At 48.6% G+C, this 16,502-nt stretch overlaps 1 protein-coding gene across 1 annotated transcript in view; it reads left to right on the top strand.

The window, feature by feature from the left end:
* The first annotated feature begins 318 nt into the window (after positions 1-318).
* Positions 319-16,502, top strand: part of SLC7A2 (solute carrier family 7 member 2) — a 57,083-nt gene continuing 40,899 nt past the window's right edge. Inside the window, exon 1 of the mRNA XM_036456518.2 lies at positions 319-459. The gene's annotated coding sequence lies outside the window, so the exon portion shown is untranslated. The remainder of the gene's footprint in view (positions 460-16,502) is intronic.

Below are 16,502 nucleotides of genomic sequence, written 5' to 3' on the forward strand. Positions count from 1 at the left end.
AATCACGATCATTATTCTATGGTATTACCTTTACATCCCTATTTGCAAAACCTTCTGAAAAATGGAAAGTTAAACGCGGCACAAAAACCGCACTTGGAAGAGCAGCGCGGGACGCCGCCTCCCGCGGGGATTGGCCGGGAGGGAGGCCGGGGGCGGGGCGGGGGGGGCGCAGCAGGGGGGGTGGGTGGGTGGGGGTGGGGGTGAGGATTGGTGGGGGCGGGAATGGGTGGGTGGGTGCAGGGGGCGGTGCCGCCCAGCCCCGCGCCCCGCCTCCCGCGTGGCTACTGAGGACGGCGCCCACGTGCCCAGCCCGCTTTCTGCAGCGCCGAGGCCGCTCTGCTCGGTGCGTGGACCGTCCCGCCTCGGCTGGCGCTCCGGTTCCCGATCCGACCCGCGGACCGACCCGCTGCAGCCGCGCACCCTCCGCCGCCCTCGCTGCAGGCGCCCTAGCGCTGCCCGGTAAGTTGCCGGGTCTCTCCCCCCGGCCTCGCGGAGGGGCCGCAGCAGACGGGGCCGGGGCCGGGCCGGGCCAGGCGGAAGGGCCGGGGCGGGGGCGCCCAGCTGCGCGCAGCTGCCCGGAGTCCGCGCTCCCGCCGCGCGGAGACCCGAGCTTCCCCGGGGTGCGGGGTGGGGCCGCCGCCGCCGGGAACCCCCATCCTTAGGGCTGCGCGGCTCCCCGTCCAGCCCCGGGGCATCGGGGTGCGGCGTGGGGCTGCCGCCCCCGCGATCCCCCATCCTTAGGGCTGCGCGGCTCCCCGTCCAGCCCCGGGGCATCGGGGTGCGGCTGCCGCCGCCGCGAACCCCCATCCTTAGGGCTGCGCGGCTCCCCGTCCAGCCCCGGGGCATCGGGGTGCGGGGTGGGGCCGCCGCCGCCGCGAACCCCCATCCTTAGGGCTGCGCGGCTCCCCGTCCAGCCCCGGGACATCGGGGTGCGGGGTGGGGCCGCCGCCGCCGCGAACCCCCATCCTTAGGGCTGCGCGGCTCCCCGTCCAGCCCCGGGGCATCGGGGTGCGGGGTGGGGCCGCCGCTGCCGCGAACCCCCATCCTTAGGGCTGCGCGGCTCCCCGTCCAGCCCCGGGGCATCGGGTGCGCCTAGGGCGTGGGGAGCGGGAGCTGGGAGACAGCCTGGCACGGCCGCTCCGCGGAAGCCCTGTATCCACTCTGGGCCAGAGGGTCCCCGGCACCCGGCCGGCCAGACAGACCCGGGCTCCCCACTTTCTGCACGCCGCCCCCGGGAGTCCCTGAAGTCGCCTTCCGCTCCCTGCGGGTTCTTCATTTACATATAAAACATCACCTGGGGTTTTAACATCCGAGACCTGCCCTGGACCGGCTGGCTGGCTGCCCAGGTAAAGGGGCCCCATAGTGGTGCTGGGGTGTTTTAAAGGAAATGGGTGCAGCTTTAGGCCCATTTGAGATGGGCTGTCCTTGTGAAGCCTAGTTCATGCAGTTTGCCACCTAGAACTTGAAATGCCATTCGTGACCCTTCGGGAATGGCTAGGCCCACCAGCCACCACAGCCTTCCACCTGGGAACTTGACAACTTCTACGGACGCCCCATGCGTGGAGGGACGGCTGCACAGATTGTGTCTTAGGGATACGGACCAGAAGTGGCTCACCGGCCTCTCAATGGACACAGTACCTAGATCCCAGGAGGAAAAATAATGTTCAGTCTGGCAAGTATTTATGCAGAACTGCCTACCCAGCGTTTAGGGGACAAGACTCTTAGGACTGAGCATAAGATTTCTCTACTCATTTGTAGGGAAACACTCCTTTTCACGGGAGGGGAGGTGGGTGGGATCAGATGTTGTGGCCCAAGGAGCCATCCGGATCCTGGCTGGGGGCCTGGAACAGGAAGTTGGAGTGTATGTGTCTCTGTGGGAACTTTCTCATTCTTGCCCCAACTTCAATGGTTTTTCCTCCCCACTACCCCCTCTCAGAATTAATAATAATCATCTCCTCAGCACATTGCAAACATGTGTGTTTGTGGTCTTTTTCTAGGGAATATAAACGGTGAGAATATCCATTATATACTTTCTTGTAGTTGCTTTTCCCCTTTTGTAATATTAAATCCTTTTTTTCTCCTTTTCATTGCACTAAAGCTCAACATGAAATAAATGATTTCTCAGCGCAGAGACCACAGGCACTTTTTAATTTCTCCTTTTACGGTAGAGCTGCTGGTGGTCTGCTCTGGATGGACTCCCGGAGGCCACCTTTGTTAGGACCTTCACGTTTCCTCCCTCGCCCCTCACTTGGTTTCCACTGTGCCTTGGTTAGGGAATGTCATTTCTCTTAAGTCCATGGTCGGCAAACTGCGGCTCAAGAGCCACCTGCAGCTTTTTGGCCCCTTGAGTTTTTCGCAAAGGCCAGCTTAGGAGTGCCCTAATTAAGTTAACAACAATGTACCTACCTATATAGTTTAAAAAATTTGGCTCTCCAAAGAAATGCCAATCATTGTCCTTCTGCTATTTGGCTCCGTGGACTAATGAGTTTGCCGACCACTGCCTCAAGCCACTTTAATCTCTTAGGATCTGTCTCGGCCTTGGAGAACGGAGTGAAATGTGGGTGGTATCTGCCAGGATTCCGCCTGCAGATTCCTTGGCCTCTTCCCACGTCACCACAGCCCTTTTGATTCCAAAGTATCTAATCCTTATCGCTGGCCTCAGCGTCAGGAGCCTGCAGAGGAGAAGAGAGGCCGGGAGGGGGGGTTTGATCATTGGTGGAGGAGAAAAAAACACCCAGAATCCTGTGGAGTGGTTCCTCTTGCCTTCTCCTCTAGTTCTGTCATTTCACATAGGCGCCTGAAGAAGCGTCAAGCTGGTGGTTCTCGCTTTCCACCACACGCCTGCTCACCCTTGCTGCGTGTGTGCTCTGCTGGTGCTCCCTGGCTGAAGTCCTCACTGCTCCTCCCGGGTCTTCTGGCCAGACCTGGAGCCTCCTCTATCCGTGGCCGCTGTGTCTCTGTTCAGCCCAATTTTTCACATGAGCTTTCCCTCTGAGTTTTCCTCGGGGGACTTCTCTATGTTGCTTCGTTTCTGTCTCCCCTGCTGTTTTATCTCTGCCTGCTGCTGCCTATCTACCTGCTCAGAAAGGTATGTGCTGTTCCGAGCGTTCAGAATCACCTGCCGGTTTGATTTCCGTGGCCAGCTTTCAGCCCAGAACCCGGAAAACACCCTGATGTGGCCACGTGCTTCCCCACACAGGATTCGGACACATGGGTTTGTAAGGACCGGCTTCTTATAGACCGCTTGCTGGATGTCAGGCATTGACGAATCTATTTCTAGCTGTTCGCGTGTTCAGTGCTCTGTGCTTCATTTGAATGCTTTGTCATCCACCTGGAGACAGGCATGCCTCCTCTTACTGTGTCACTTTATTGGCTGCACAGATGTTGAGTTTTCTACAAATTGAAGGCATCAAGGGTCACTTAATTGCAACAGTCTTTTTATGGCTGTGATCTGAAGTCAAATCTGCAGTATTTATGAGGCGTGCCTGTAGTAAAAATCTCATTGAGCCTCCAGATTTCAATTACGTGATGCCACGTGTCTAGTGGTTTTGAAAAATCGAAGCAGTCAACTCATGTCTACACCTTTAATCTGAATATTCAAAACCACATAGGTATAGCCTTGATTAAAAAAACAAACTAATGGCATTGTTTTTTTTTCTTGTTTTTTTTTCATTGTCTTCTGTTTTAATAACTTATCATGCTCCTGTTAACACAAGGTGTGGCACATCATACATGCTCCGTGTGTTTTTATTGTGGAGGGAATGCCACGGATTTCGAGAAAGGATTTCGAGAAAGGGTGTGGTATCTGTCTTCAAATAGGTGTTTCTTCTTTGAAAATGAGTGAGTCCCCTCTCTGTACCAGACACCGAACCACCGGAAGTAACATGTGGCTCCCGTTTGAGAGGGATTCTGCACTTATATACCTTCACGTTAACCCTCCATTGAGGGGATTTTAAGAGACGTTGTTTGTTTTGTTGTAATTTTATGTAGAGTAAGAACACCTATAAACAAATGACTTCAGGATCATCTATATCAAAAGAAAAGGAAGAACACACTCTCTAATGCAGTCACGCATGGCCACATCGGAAACACGTTTTAGAGAGAGGCGATGCTAGGTGGCTTCATTGTTCGTACCTCAGAGAGTGCACGTACACAGCCCTGGATGGCACAGCCTACCCGCACCCACATCACATGGCCTAGAACAGCGGTCGGCAAACTTCTTAGTCCACAGAGCCAAATACCAACAGTACAACGATGGAAACTTCTTTGGAGAGCCACATTTTTTAAACTCAAACTTCTAACGCCACTTCTTCAACATAGACTCGCCCAGGCCGTGGTATTTTGTGGAAGAGCCACACTCAAGGGGCCAAAGAGCCGCGTGTGGCTCATGAGCCTCAGTTTGTCGACCATGGGTGCAAGCCAGCACAGCATATTATTGTACAGAACAACTCTAGATGAAATCAGGGAAAATGATGCAACCCAGGGACATGGCAAACACAAGACGTGTGAGGCTGCTGCCAGTGTAGCAAGGTGTTCTGTTTGTGGCAAACAGTTTTTTGTAAGCAGAGAGAGTCCATCCTAAGATAAGGGTAAAAGTACACTATAGTAAATAGGTAAACCAGTAGCAGGATCGTTCGTTACCACTATCTAGTATTATGGACTGCACTAATTCAGCTCAGTACCCGCCCCATCACCAGCCCGCTGGCGGTGTGTTGTGCTGTGACTTACGATGCCTGCACCATCATGAGGTGAGAGGGATCTTTCAGCTCCGTGAGAGTCTCAGGGGACCCCTGTTGTATTCGTTGACAGAAACATCGCTGAGCAGCACGTGACTAGATGACGATGACGCCACTTACTAGTCCATCCTCAGAAGCACAGGTGCTTGGTGCTTATGTTTAAATGGTAGTCACAGATTTGCCCTGATGCTTCTCTGATTTTCCTTTCGTCGCCTTTCTGGCCATTCTTGCAGAAGGATTGTCAGTGGCTGTGGAAGTGCGGTAGATGCCAGTGACCAAACCAACAACCGATGGTTCATGCGCGCCATGCCCTCACTGGTTTATAGGTTCTCGCTGGCTGAGTTAAGATAATCAGAACATGGTTTACCGTCTGACTTCTCTTGTCCGACGTGGTAAACCTAACTGTTCTTTACCAGTTTGTGGAAGCAAGCAGCATGCTGTTGTTTTTCTTGTGATTCTGGGACTCTTTTCAACGTTAAATATTTCTGAAAACGGCCTCCACTGCCACTAGCTAACTTTCTTGTTGGTAAGTACAATTAGTATTGACTTGAAGATGTTAGTTAATGTGGTTTGTGCTTAAAAGGCTGGGTCACATATCTTCTGTTCTATTTTTTAGTATTCTTTTAGGAGGATTCATGATTATAGTTATACTAGAGGCCTGGTGCATGAAATTTGTGTACTTGGGGGGCCCCTCATCCCAGGAGCCCTCAGGGGACGTCCAACTGATGGCTTAGGCCCGCTCCCCACGGAGATCGGGCCTAAGGCAGCAGTCAGACATCCTCAGTACTGCTTCAAAGGCGGGAGAGGTTACCGCCACCTCCACTGTGCTCACCAGCCGTGAGTCCGGCTCAGGGCTTCTGGCTGAGCAGTGCTCCCTCGGTGGAGCACACTGACAACCAGGGGGCAGCTCCTGCATTGAGCGTCTGCCCCTGGTGGTCAGTGGGCTTCATAGCGACCAGTTGTTCTGCTATTCCTTCGATTTGCATATTAGCCTTTTAGTATATAGGATTTTAAAAATTTTTATTGTTGAAAGTATTTCTTATATCCCCTTCCTCCCCTCCTTGACTTCTCCCAGCCTGCCCACACCCCCTACCCTAGGCCTTCACCACCCTATTTTCTGTGTCCGTGAGTCATTCATATGTGCATACAAGTTCTTTGGTTGATCTCTTCCCACCCACCTGCCCTCCCCTGCCTGTTCTTATTTCAACGTTTACTTTGGATCTCTCTCCTCTGGGGAGTCCATGGTTCTCTGTTTTTTTTTTTTTTTTTTCTGGGTGTGCATGGACAGGATACATTGCTGGAAGTCTTGGGGTTTCTTGAATCCAAGATTGCATCATGAAGCTGGAGTGTCCCATGTGATGATTCAGAGCCGCCAGTGTCATGTATTTAATTGTAGGCCTCCTCCCCAGCCCACTGCAGACAAGAAAACAAATTAAAAGCTACAACCCCCACCACACTCCCACTCTAGTGCTGCACGCTCGCATCGCTCTTTACAACCTGAGCCTCATCTGGGAAGGGACAGCGAGGCCGACAACGTAAGAACATTTCATAACCTTTCTTTCAGGAGTTGTGGGGGGAAAGAGCCCTGCCTGTTTTGTAGTCATTTTTGGCATATTTTGTGAACAATACACAACAAAGAATCCTTATGTCCCTTTTGATTCTGGCCAGTTTTTCCCACAGTTGTGAGGAAAATTCTTCTCTTTCCTTAACCCACTCTGGCTTCCTCTGGGCTCCCTAAGACTTCGGACAATTATACCCAATGAAATGTTGTTCGTGTGGTCAAAGCCCACTTTCTTCCAGTGGAGATGAAGTGAGCACAGTGGTTAGAGCTTGATGTCACCAGGAGGCTGAACAAAGTGAGTGATTTAGTTAGATGCTCTCATTTTATTATTGCCTTTCTTTCTTTCTTTCTTGTCAGATTTTAAGATCTTTGGATCATGGAGTCTTCCATGATCATCTTTTTTTTTTTTTCCAGATGCTTATTCATTAAAAAAGGCAAGTAATACACCTGAAACATCACTTTTTATTTATTCTTCTGTGTGGGCCCAAAGATGTTATGTGAGTTGGTAACGTGCTCATGATTAGGAAATAAAGACTGTTACGTTAAGGTCTTTTCTTGCCTTAGCTCTGGGTATCTAGCTGGCCTCGTGGTAAATTAAAATCATGGTGATAGTCACTAGTGGAATTCACAGTTATTGTATATTGAACTATAAGGGAAAATGAGGACTCTTTACATGTTCAGCCTTATTTCTTTATTGTCTTAATAGGACCTCAGGGCAGATTTTCCAAATGCAATTCAATGTGTGCTTTTAAAAATCACACTAAATTCTCTAGTACTTGAAATATATTTGAGTGCTGGAGGTGGGACATCATCTCTGTATCACACATAAAGTGTATTTTCTCAGAGCCTGTGTCATAGCACTTCCTTCCCCACATTCATGCTGTCTGATGTCTGAAAGAAGGTATCCATCTGGTGGAAGCAACTGGATTTGATTTTTTGAAGCTAATGTGCAAATTTGGTAGTATTTAGCAATTGTATGAGTATCCAGATTAACAAATACTGTTTGATGCATTGGGATTCCTTTGGAATAGGAAGTAGGACTTTGTCACTTTGATTCTAAGAATATCCTATGAGGTATGCTACTTGGAGTCTTCCATGATCAGCAGTTAGTTAATCCATTTTGGACGAATGTGTGCTGTATATCACTATGGCCCATAGAGAAGCAAAGAATGAATAACTTGGTCCTTGTTCTCTGGGTGTTGACCACCCAGTGAAGGAGTTAACAAGTGCACACGCAGTGCAGAGGGTGTGATAAAGCTGCCGTTGAGTGCCACAAAGAGCTGAAGGGATCCGGAGGAGAGGGCAATCTATCCTAAAGTTTTCTCTTTGTCATACATGTGATGTGTTCCCAACATAAACCAAATGGTCAGTCAGTTTAGGTACTGTCATCACCATATGGTTCCCATCACTGCTTTTTCCTCCTGTAGTTGCTCTTTGGTAAAACTTGGGTATCTTGGACTTCAGTTCTGGCTGAGCATTTTGGAGAGCAACAGTACTTATTAACAACTTGGCAGAATTGCTCATTGTTGACTACCCTAGGCTTCTAGAAAACTGTGGCATTTAACAGCCTGTTCAGATTATTCTGAAAGACCTTAGAGAGGAAAGTTAAAGCACACGAACAGATTCAGGTTGAAAAGAAGGGATTACATTGACTTGCTATCTTTTTCTTACGCTACGTTTCATACAGTTTTCATCTACTGTATTTGAACTAAAGGTTCTTAAGAGTTCTTTGATGTACATAGAAGGAGCTCTTCCTCTTTTAGTCTAAGATCCTCTCCATTCTGATTATGTTGATACTTCAGTGGAAGAAATAAGACCCATACATTTGCATGTAAGATGCTCTTGCCCCAATAATTCGGGTAAGATTTTTGGGACTTCAAACTCTCGGAATTCCAATGAGTGGACACGTATGTGTTAGGAACCTAGGATGAGAACACTGTTATTCAGAAGCCATTTCACCTCCTGGAGAAAATATCAGAGGAGAGAACCCTCTGGGGCCTTCTTGGCCATTTCTCCTTCCCTCTTGCTGATGGAAGGCTGCTCCTGGCCTCCGAGGAGAAGCCGAGAACCATCTCAGAAACAGGTGTGGCTCCGGGGGCCTGAGTTAAAGAGCTCTGACCATGACGCAATGAAGACCATCCTCATCTGTGCTTTGGTGGCAGTAGTTCCCTGGCCTCAAAGGAACACTCGGACTTCAGTTGTCTCTGGCATCACCACCCTTCTTTCTTCCAAATTCTCAGATTCACTGATTTCTGTGCCAACGGATGGGCCAGGAAATAAGCTTGATTCTAAGTTTAGCCGAGATCATTCTAATGGAGTAATTGCAAATCTATAATAATAAAAGCATGATATGCTAATTAGACCAGACATCCTTCCAGACGAAGCCAGGGCTACGAGGGAAGCCTGGGTCCTGGGTGCCAGAGGGAAGCCGGTGCCAGCAGCTGGGGGAAGGAAGGCCTACTCTTGCACGAATTTCGTGCACCGGGCCTCTAGTATATACGTAAATGGGAAAGAAGAAAAAGAATGGATGAGAATAGCATGCGCCCTCTTTTCTTACCTAAATCAGAGCGTCTTTAGAATGACATTTAAAATCCGACCTTATAGCTCAATATCAGTCTGATATGGGTCTTGTAGAAATGTCTGGAATTTGATAAACTTATTGTGTAGTAGAATAAAGAGGTTATATGTATTAAAGAGCAAAGTAAGCATCCCTTCAGAGCCTGGTCAGTTTTTAAAGTTTATAAAATAACTGCAAGCTTTTCTTTTTTCTTTTTTTTTTAATGTGTCATGCTGACTTAATAATGTGCCCAATGCATAACAGTGAGGCAAAGTGAGCAATTTAAAAGCTGAATTCCCCATTGAATTCCTTATCTTTTGCAAAACTTGCTTTACACGTGGTTGAGATTTGTAATGCTGTGTTGCAAAAAAAAAAAAAAAAAATTTTTTTTTTAAATGCTTTGTTGATCCTCTTTAAATGCATTACATTTGTGGCCCTGTGGCTGTGGAGGTGGAGTGGGATGTGTGTGTGCTGTGCTCATCAACAAAACAGCACAAAACACACTCACATGCCGCTGAGAAACAGTCGTGGGTGTCGGTAACGTTTGTGCTGTTAGAGTTTTGGCGGCGTATCCTGGGCTGATCTTGTTTTAAACTCTCCCAAAACTTAGAATTTCACCTTGAAAACAAAGTTGCCTTTTCATTCCCACGATGGCAAAACATGAATAAGGTCTGTATCCTGGAAACGTGGTTGTGCCACCGCGAAAATGCCGTGGTAGCCGGTTTTGTGTCCTGAACTCTGAGCTTGACCGTGGATTGAAACCTGTCTTGTGGGCAGTTTCTGAAGCATTGGAGGGTCCAGCTCCAGCTCCTCTGGCCGGGATGGTTACTGAGTTCCCGGAACGGGGCATCTGCCAAGCACAGTGCTGGACGGGTTTGGAAGGGGAGCAGGCTTCTGAGAAGGACATTTCAGAGCTCTCTTTTTATAGACAAAGAAACAGATCTTACGAGGCATTACTCTCCCGAGGTCAGACAGCTAGGGCTAGTGTGAAGGTTTGATTGCAAACATTTTGACTTAACAGCAACACTGAGTTCATACCCCGCCATTCTGCTTTTGTGGAAGCACAGCATACTCACTGTCATACACTACTTATGTGGCAGGCGTGTTATAAACGGGCATCCGAATAAAATTTTAACTTAAAAGTTGTTAGATTTTTAAAAAATATATATTTTATTGATTTTGTACAGAGAGGAAGGGAGAGAGATACATCAATGAGAGAGAGTCATCGATCGGCTGCCTCTTGCACACTCCCTACTGGGGATATGCCCGCAACCAAGGTACATGCCCTTGACCGGAATCGAACCTGGGAGCCTTCAGTCCCCAAGCCGACGCTCTATCCATTAAGCCAAACCGGTTTCGGCAAAAATTGTTAGATTTTTAAAAATATATATATTTTATTGATTTTTTACAGAGAGGAAGGGAGAGGGATAGAGAGTTAGAAACATGGATAAGAGAGAAATATCCATCAGCTGCCTCCTGCACAACCCCTACTGGGCATGTGCCTGCAACCAAGGAACATGTCCTTGACCGGAATCTAACCTGGGACCTTTCAGTTTGCAGGCTGACGCTTCATCCACTGAGCCAAACCGGTTTCGGCAAGTTGTTAGATGTTTTTTAAAAATTCCTGGAAATTAACATTTGAATAAGACATTTTAGTAGAGTGGCATTCTAATAATGTCTTAACTTTTTTAAATGGCATGTTCTTACCAAAAACAAACCCAAAAAATGTAATCTTAACCTAAAAATAAAGACTCACCTACAGGTTCTAAGCGCCTAGGAAGCCATTAGGTTTAAACCTCAGACGTGGTGCTTTGAAACACGTGGGCTGTGTTTGGAATGCTGCTGTGCTGTCTTTAGAAGGCTGTTTGCATGTTCCCTTTTCCTGATAATCATAGGTAACAGATGGTCCGCACTTAGTTCAGTGAACCAACCAAAAAAGAGAGCGGACTTAGCATAAAATTTCTGTTGATGGTGCATTTTATCTCCCCGAGATGGGTCAGACGGCCTTTCTGCATAACGAGGAGCATATTTACATTTTCCTGATCCTGTGTTGCTGCAGAGTGGCAGAGGTTGTGAGGGACAGGAAACCTGTGTTGTCACTTGAAACGTTAAAGGACTGACCTCTGTCTTGTCCCGCATTGCTGACTCTGGGGATGTTGTATCCCCCCAACCACTTCCAAAACCATCAGTTGTCCCAGCGACTCTGAAGACTGAAGGCACCTTTAATTCATTGAAAAGAGTGTGAATAGATTCCGAGCCCGTGGAAAGCCTTGGGAACCCACGTCGATTCTCTAATCCCAGCTCTGAAAGTGTTTAGTGCAGCTGCTCTCTAAAATCCGACTTTCTGTTAGCGCCGGTCACTGGCCGTTCACAGAAGCTGGTTGACAGTTGTGCACGGTGGTTAGTGAGAGGTGGCGGTGGTGGTGGCATAGGTGGGCAGGATGGTGTTACTGAGGAGGAGTGCTGAGTGCAGACACCAGCTGGAGTGGTTGGTGCCAGTGGTCATTCCGAGTTCCATTAAAAGACTCTTCTGGCCGAAACCGGTTTGGCTCAGCGGTAGAGCGTCGGTCTGCGGACTGAGGGGTCCCGGGTTCGATTCCGGTCAAGGGCATGTACATTGATTGCGGGCACATCCCCGGTAGGGGGTGTGCAGGAGGCAGCTGGTCGATGTTTCTCTCTCATTGACAGTTTCTAGCTCTCTATCCCTCTCTCTTCCTCTCTGTAAAAAATCAATAAAATATATTTTTAAAAAAATCTGTGTGAAGAATGGACCTGCACTCAGTGCTTTCCTTCTTAGATCAGGGACACCAGTGATGCTGAACTAGATAATTTCACTTCCAGCTTTGTAGACGCGAATCAGAATTCAAGCTGTTTTCAAGAAATGGATTAAAGGTGCTCAGTTGATTGAAATAAGTGTAATTTCTACGAGGGAAGTAAACAGGGAAGAAAGAATGAAAGAAATCTTCCTTCCTCCCTCCTTCCCTCCCTCCCTCCCTCCCTCCCTCCTTTCCTCCCTTCCCCCCACCCCCACCCCCGCCTGTCCTTTCCCTTCCTCTCTCCTTCCTTCCCCAATTCCCCTCCCCTTCCCTCCCCTTCCCTCTCATTCCCCCCCCCCCCTTCTCCCTTTTCTCCTCCAAGAAAATGACACATGTAGAATCATGTTGCAGGAGGAGACAGTACTCTTTCTCGCGTGTTCACGCAGTGGAACTTCCACAGCAACCATTTCCTGAATTGAATGCCCACATCTGCAGGGGCATGCTGGTCAGCACTGGCCACTTTAATAAGTCCTGGGATTCTGGGCTCAGAAGACGCCCGTGTTTCTGTTCCAGCAGAACCGTGACGAACCCTCCTCCCCCATAGCCGGGTGTGAGATGTGAGAGTGGCTGGAGGCGCTCCCTGTGCAGACAGGCCTGAGAAAAGGCAAACGGGAGGGAGAATATTCACCGAGTCAGAGACCATAACATGCTGAGCACATTTCTAACCGTAGCCAACACGCAGCATTTTCGCCTTGACGTCTTAATCCCTGACATTAAGTGTTGATTTCTTTCCAACTCTATTTCAGTGCCTTGGAAAAGAGGGCTCAGAGCATTAGATCCCTCAGCTCCTTTCCTGCTCTGGAAGGAAAATGGCAGGCAGCCCCTTCTCATGTGTTATTCCCCAGGTGTTCCCGCCACCAGCCGCCTGACATCCCTTCTGGCCACACCTGGGTGCTGCTACTCAGACGCTGGAGACCCTGCTGTGTAGCTGGGGCAGTGGCAGCTGGTGGCTGTTTAAGAGATGTCAGCTTAGAATTGAGAGAACATGTACAGCTGGCTCCAGATGCTGCTCTTCCTCCTGCTCCTCCTGCTGCTGCTCCTCCTCCTCCTCCCCTTCCTTCTCCTCCTCCTCTTGTTCCTCCTTCTCCTCCACTGTTCCTCCTCCTCCTCCACTGTTCTTCCTCCACTGTTCCCCCTCCTCCTCCTCCACTATTCCTCCTCCTCCTCCTTCTCTGCTTCCTTCTTCTTCTCCTCCTCCTCCTTCTCTTCTTCCTCCACTGTTTCTCCTCCTTCTCTTCCTCCTCTTCCTCCTCTTCCTCCTCTTCTCTTCTCCTCCTCTCCCCCTTCCGCCTCCACCCTCTTGTCCCCCCACCCCTCTCCCTCCCTCCCCCTCTCATTTTTCTTCTTCTACTTGCAAGTGTGAATGCATGAACTATCCAGCTACACCTGAGCCTGGCTCCCCAGAGACCCAGCTGCAAGGCTGAGCTGGTGTGTGGACCGCACTCTGGGTGTCTCCCTTTAGGATCGGCTGTCCTTGGCACGGAGGTCGTATTTTCCTCTGGGTAAGGTCAGCCTTGAAGAACATCGCTGCATGCGCATGGCAGGGGCATCGGGGAGCACGCCAGTGAGTGGAGAATGGCACGTCAGTGTCTGCTCGGTGGTATCTCCGCTTCCCTCCTCTCCCTCCTCTCTTCCTACACTCCCTTCCCCTCAGCCCTGATTCCGAGCGCGGCCTGCATGATAACTGGCATGGTTTCTAGGGCACAAGAGCAAAACGGTGGCTACAGGGAGTGAGCGCCTGTAACTTTTAGAAAAATCTGCTTCCTCCTCATTCCGAGCGTCGCGTTCGCTGCCCCCTGACCTTACTCTGGCAAAGGGCCCGTGTGGTGTCTTCTCCAGACGTCAGCCTCTCTGGTCACCACTTTCAGTTGGGGCTCTTCCGGGTGACTTTTAAGTGGAGCTAGGAAATGCTCCGTTCATGATTTGAATGAGCGTGGTATATTTGCTGCTTTACAAAATCCTGCTGTACCAGTTATTACATCCATTGCTGTAAAAATTGTTCACAAGATGGATTTCGTGAATTAGGTGTCTATTCAAGTAGTATCTGTTTCTAATGCATAGTCATAAATTATGCGCTTGGGGAGTCCCTCAGCTCGGCCTTCACCCACTCACACCCTCACCACTTACTCCTTACCGTCCACCTGCTCGCTGCACCTTACCACTTGGCTCACTGATCCTTAGTGCTGCCCCGGAGGCGGGAGAGGCCGCTGCGCGCGTCAGCAGTGAGCCGGGCTTCTGGCTGTGCGGGAGCGCACTGACCACCAGGGGGATGCTCCTGCGTTGAGCATCTGCCCCCTGGTGATCAGTGCATGTCATAGCAACCAGTCATTCTGGTCTTTCTGCCTTAACCGTTGCTTAGGCTTTTATTATATAGATAGATTAAAAGAACTATTGCCCAGACGGTGTGTCTCAGGGGTTGAGCATTGAACTATGAACCACGAGGTCATAATTGTATTCCAAGTCAGGGCACATACCTGGGCTGAGGGCCCAATCCCCAGTAGGGGGCATGCAGGAGGCAGCCGATCAATGATTGGTGATTCTCTCTGATTACTGATGTTTCTGTCTTTCTCTCTCCCTCTTCCTTCCTCTCTCTGAAATCAATTAAACATATATAAAATAAGATATTATTTTAAAATATTTTATTGGTATAAAAACATCTTCTGACAGAACATGACTTAGTTCAGCTTTCCTAAAGGATAATGACCATTTTGTAAGGACTTACTGTTTCAAGGCACTAAACTTTGGGACTTTACAAAGCCTAAACAACAAGCCTTCCCATTGAAAAAAAAAAAATGTCCCATTTACAGCTGAGATGCTGAAGAACAGAATTTAGAGAGTTGATCCCTTCACAAGCCACTTCTTGACAAATGATGACACACACAACCAATGATTTCATTATTGCTGATAACAGCGTTATTTGTCATTTAAAAAATATATATTTTATTGATTTTTTTTACAGAGCGGAAGGGAGAGGGATAGAAAGTTAGAAACATCAATCAGCTGCCTCTTGCACACACCCCACTGGGAATAAGCCCGCAACCAAGGTACATGCCCTTGACTGGAATTGAACCTGGGATCCTTCAGTCCGCAGGCCGACGTTCTATCCACTGAGCCAAACCGGTTTCGGCATTTGCCATTCTTTATGCAACGAAATCTTTGGCCCAATGGCCCAAAGGTAAATGTTAAACTTCATAATTTAACTTTTCTTTCTTTTAAAGCACATGTGTCAAACACAAGGCCCGCGGGCCAAATCCGTCCCGCCAGGCCTTGCAATGTGGCCCGCACCGCGCTGTCATCACTGCACTCCGCTGCGTTTCCATCACAATGACAGTTTATGACTGTTCAGTAAACCATTCGGCCCGCGATTTAGGCTGGATTTTAGATTTTGGCCCCTTCTCTGATTGAGTTCGACACCCCTATTTTAAAGCATGTGGCCACGGAGTAGTTATGGAATGCCCCCATGTGCAGAAATTCCTGAGCATGTAGATACAGAACCAGATGAAAAAGGACACCTTCTCTGAGCTCTTGGATCTTGTATTCTAGGTCAGACTTATTGGCGTCTCTGTGCCCAGAACAGAATAACAAACGACATGGCCTTTTCTCAGCACAAAATAGTAAGGAATGGTGGGGAACGGCGGGGAACCAGAGAGCAGTCTGTTTTAAAAACAACAGGTGCCCCAAAACATACACTGGGAGTTGGCAGGAGAGATCGATGAAACATTAACAAAGAACCCAGCGGAGTCCCTCCTGGTGTGAACAAACGGGGTGGATGTGAGAATGCGACCCAGAAAGCCTGCATTTTCATTCTAGATCTGTTTAAATCTGTCAGAGCACACTGGTCTATACAGCCATTCCAAGTCTGTTTTCCCTTCTGATAAAGACACGGAGAGGAAGAGACGGGGCAGTGTCTGCAGCTGTTGGTGGGAGGTGACTCCTTGCGACTATCTAATTTTGGAATAAATTAAAATGGTAAGTTTCCCAGACTTCCTTCTTCTCTGAAAGCCACTCTGAATGGGAACAGAGTTCAGTTCTGCTCTGCTCTGCAGAAGGTTCTTTTCCTGCTTCTTAGATTCCATACTCATAAGCTAGTGCCTTCAGGATCCTTTCCTTCGGCCCAAATGTCTTGAAAAAGGATCAAATAGGCCTCAGCTGCATTAAGTGCCGGAAGCATCACAGTAATGAGGATAACGGCGGTGGAAACATGAATTGAAATGAGGAAAGATAACATCTCCTCTTGGTGTGTGGCTATTCCCACTGCTCACATTTTCATTGTCTGGGCCACGTGGGAGAGAGAGAGGGACAGAGCATTTTTTTCTGGTCTTGGGGGAAAGCGTTTTTATGTGGGATGGATAGGCGCACTGGTAGAGCTGTTACTAAAGGCATTACTAGTACCTGCTATTCGGAATGAAATGTTCCACCCGAGGGTGTAGGGAAAGGGGAGAGAAAGAGGTAGACTTGTTGCATCAGGTGAACCTTTAGACTTAGAGAGGTTTACCAAATCAATATTTACCTGATCTGAATGGTGGATATGTAATGATGTAATGGCCCTTGACCCTTTTCCAAAGTCATCAATATTATGAGGACATACCTGTGAGTTTTTTTATGTTCTAGTCACTGTGAACTTACATGACTGCTGCTCTTTGGAAAGAGGACGTGGAGTTAGGTGGAAAGTTTGAGCAATATGGACTCCAGTGTTATCTGACTTTGTGTAGAGATATGCAGGGAATCACGAAAAAGTTTTTCAGCTATAAAAAAAAGAAATTGTATCATTAAATCATAGAATCTCAGTTGGCAGATGCCTTAGCTCAGTGGTCGGCAAACTGCGGCTCGAG

Source organism: Pipistrellus kuhlii, unplaced genomic scaffold, assembly GCF_014108245.1.
Source record: "Pipistrellus kuhlii isolate mPipKuh1 unplaced genomic scaffold, mPipKuh1.p scaffold_m20_p_3, whole genome shotgun sequence".
In the NCBI taxonomy this organism is placed as follows: Eukaryota; Metazoa; Chordata; class Mammalia; order Chiroptera; family Vespertilionidae; genus Pipistrellus; species Pipistrellus kuhlii.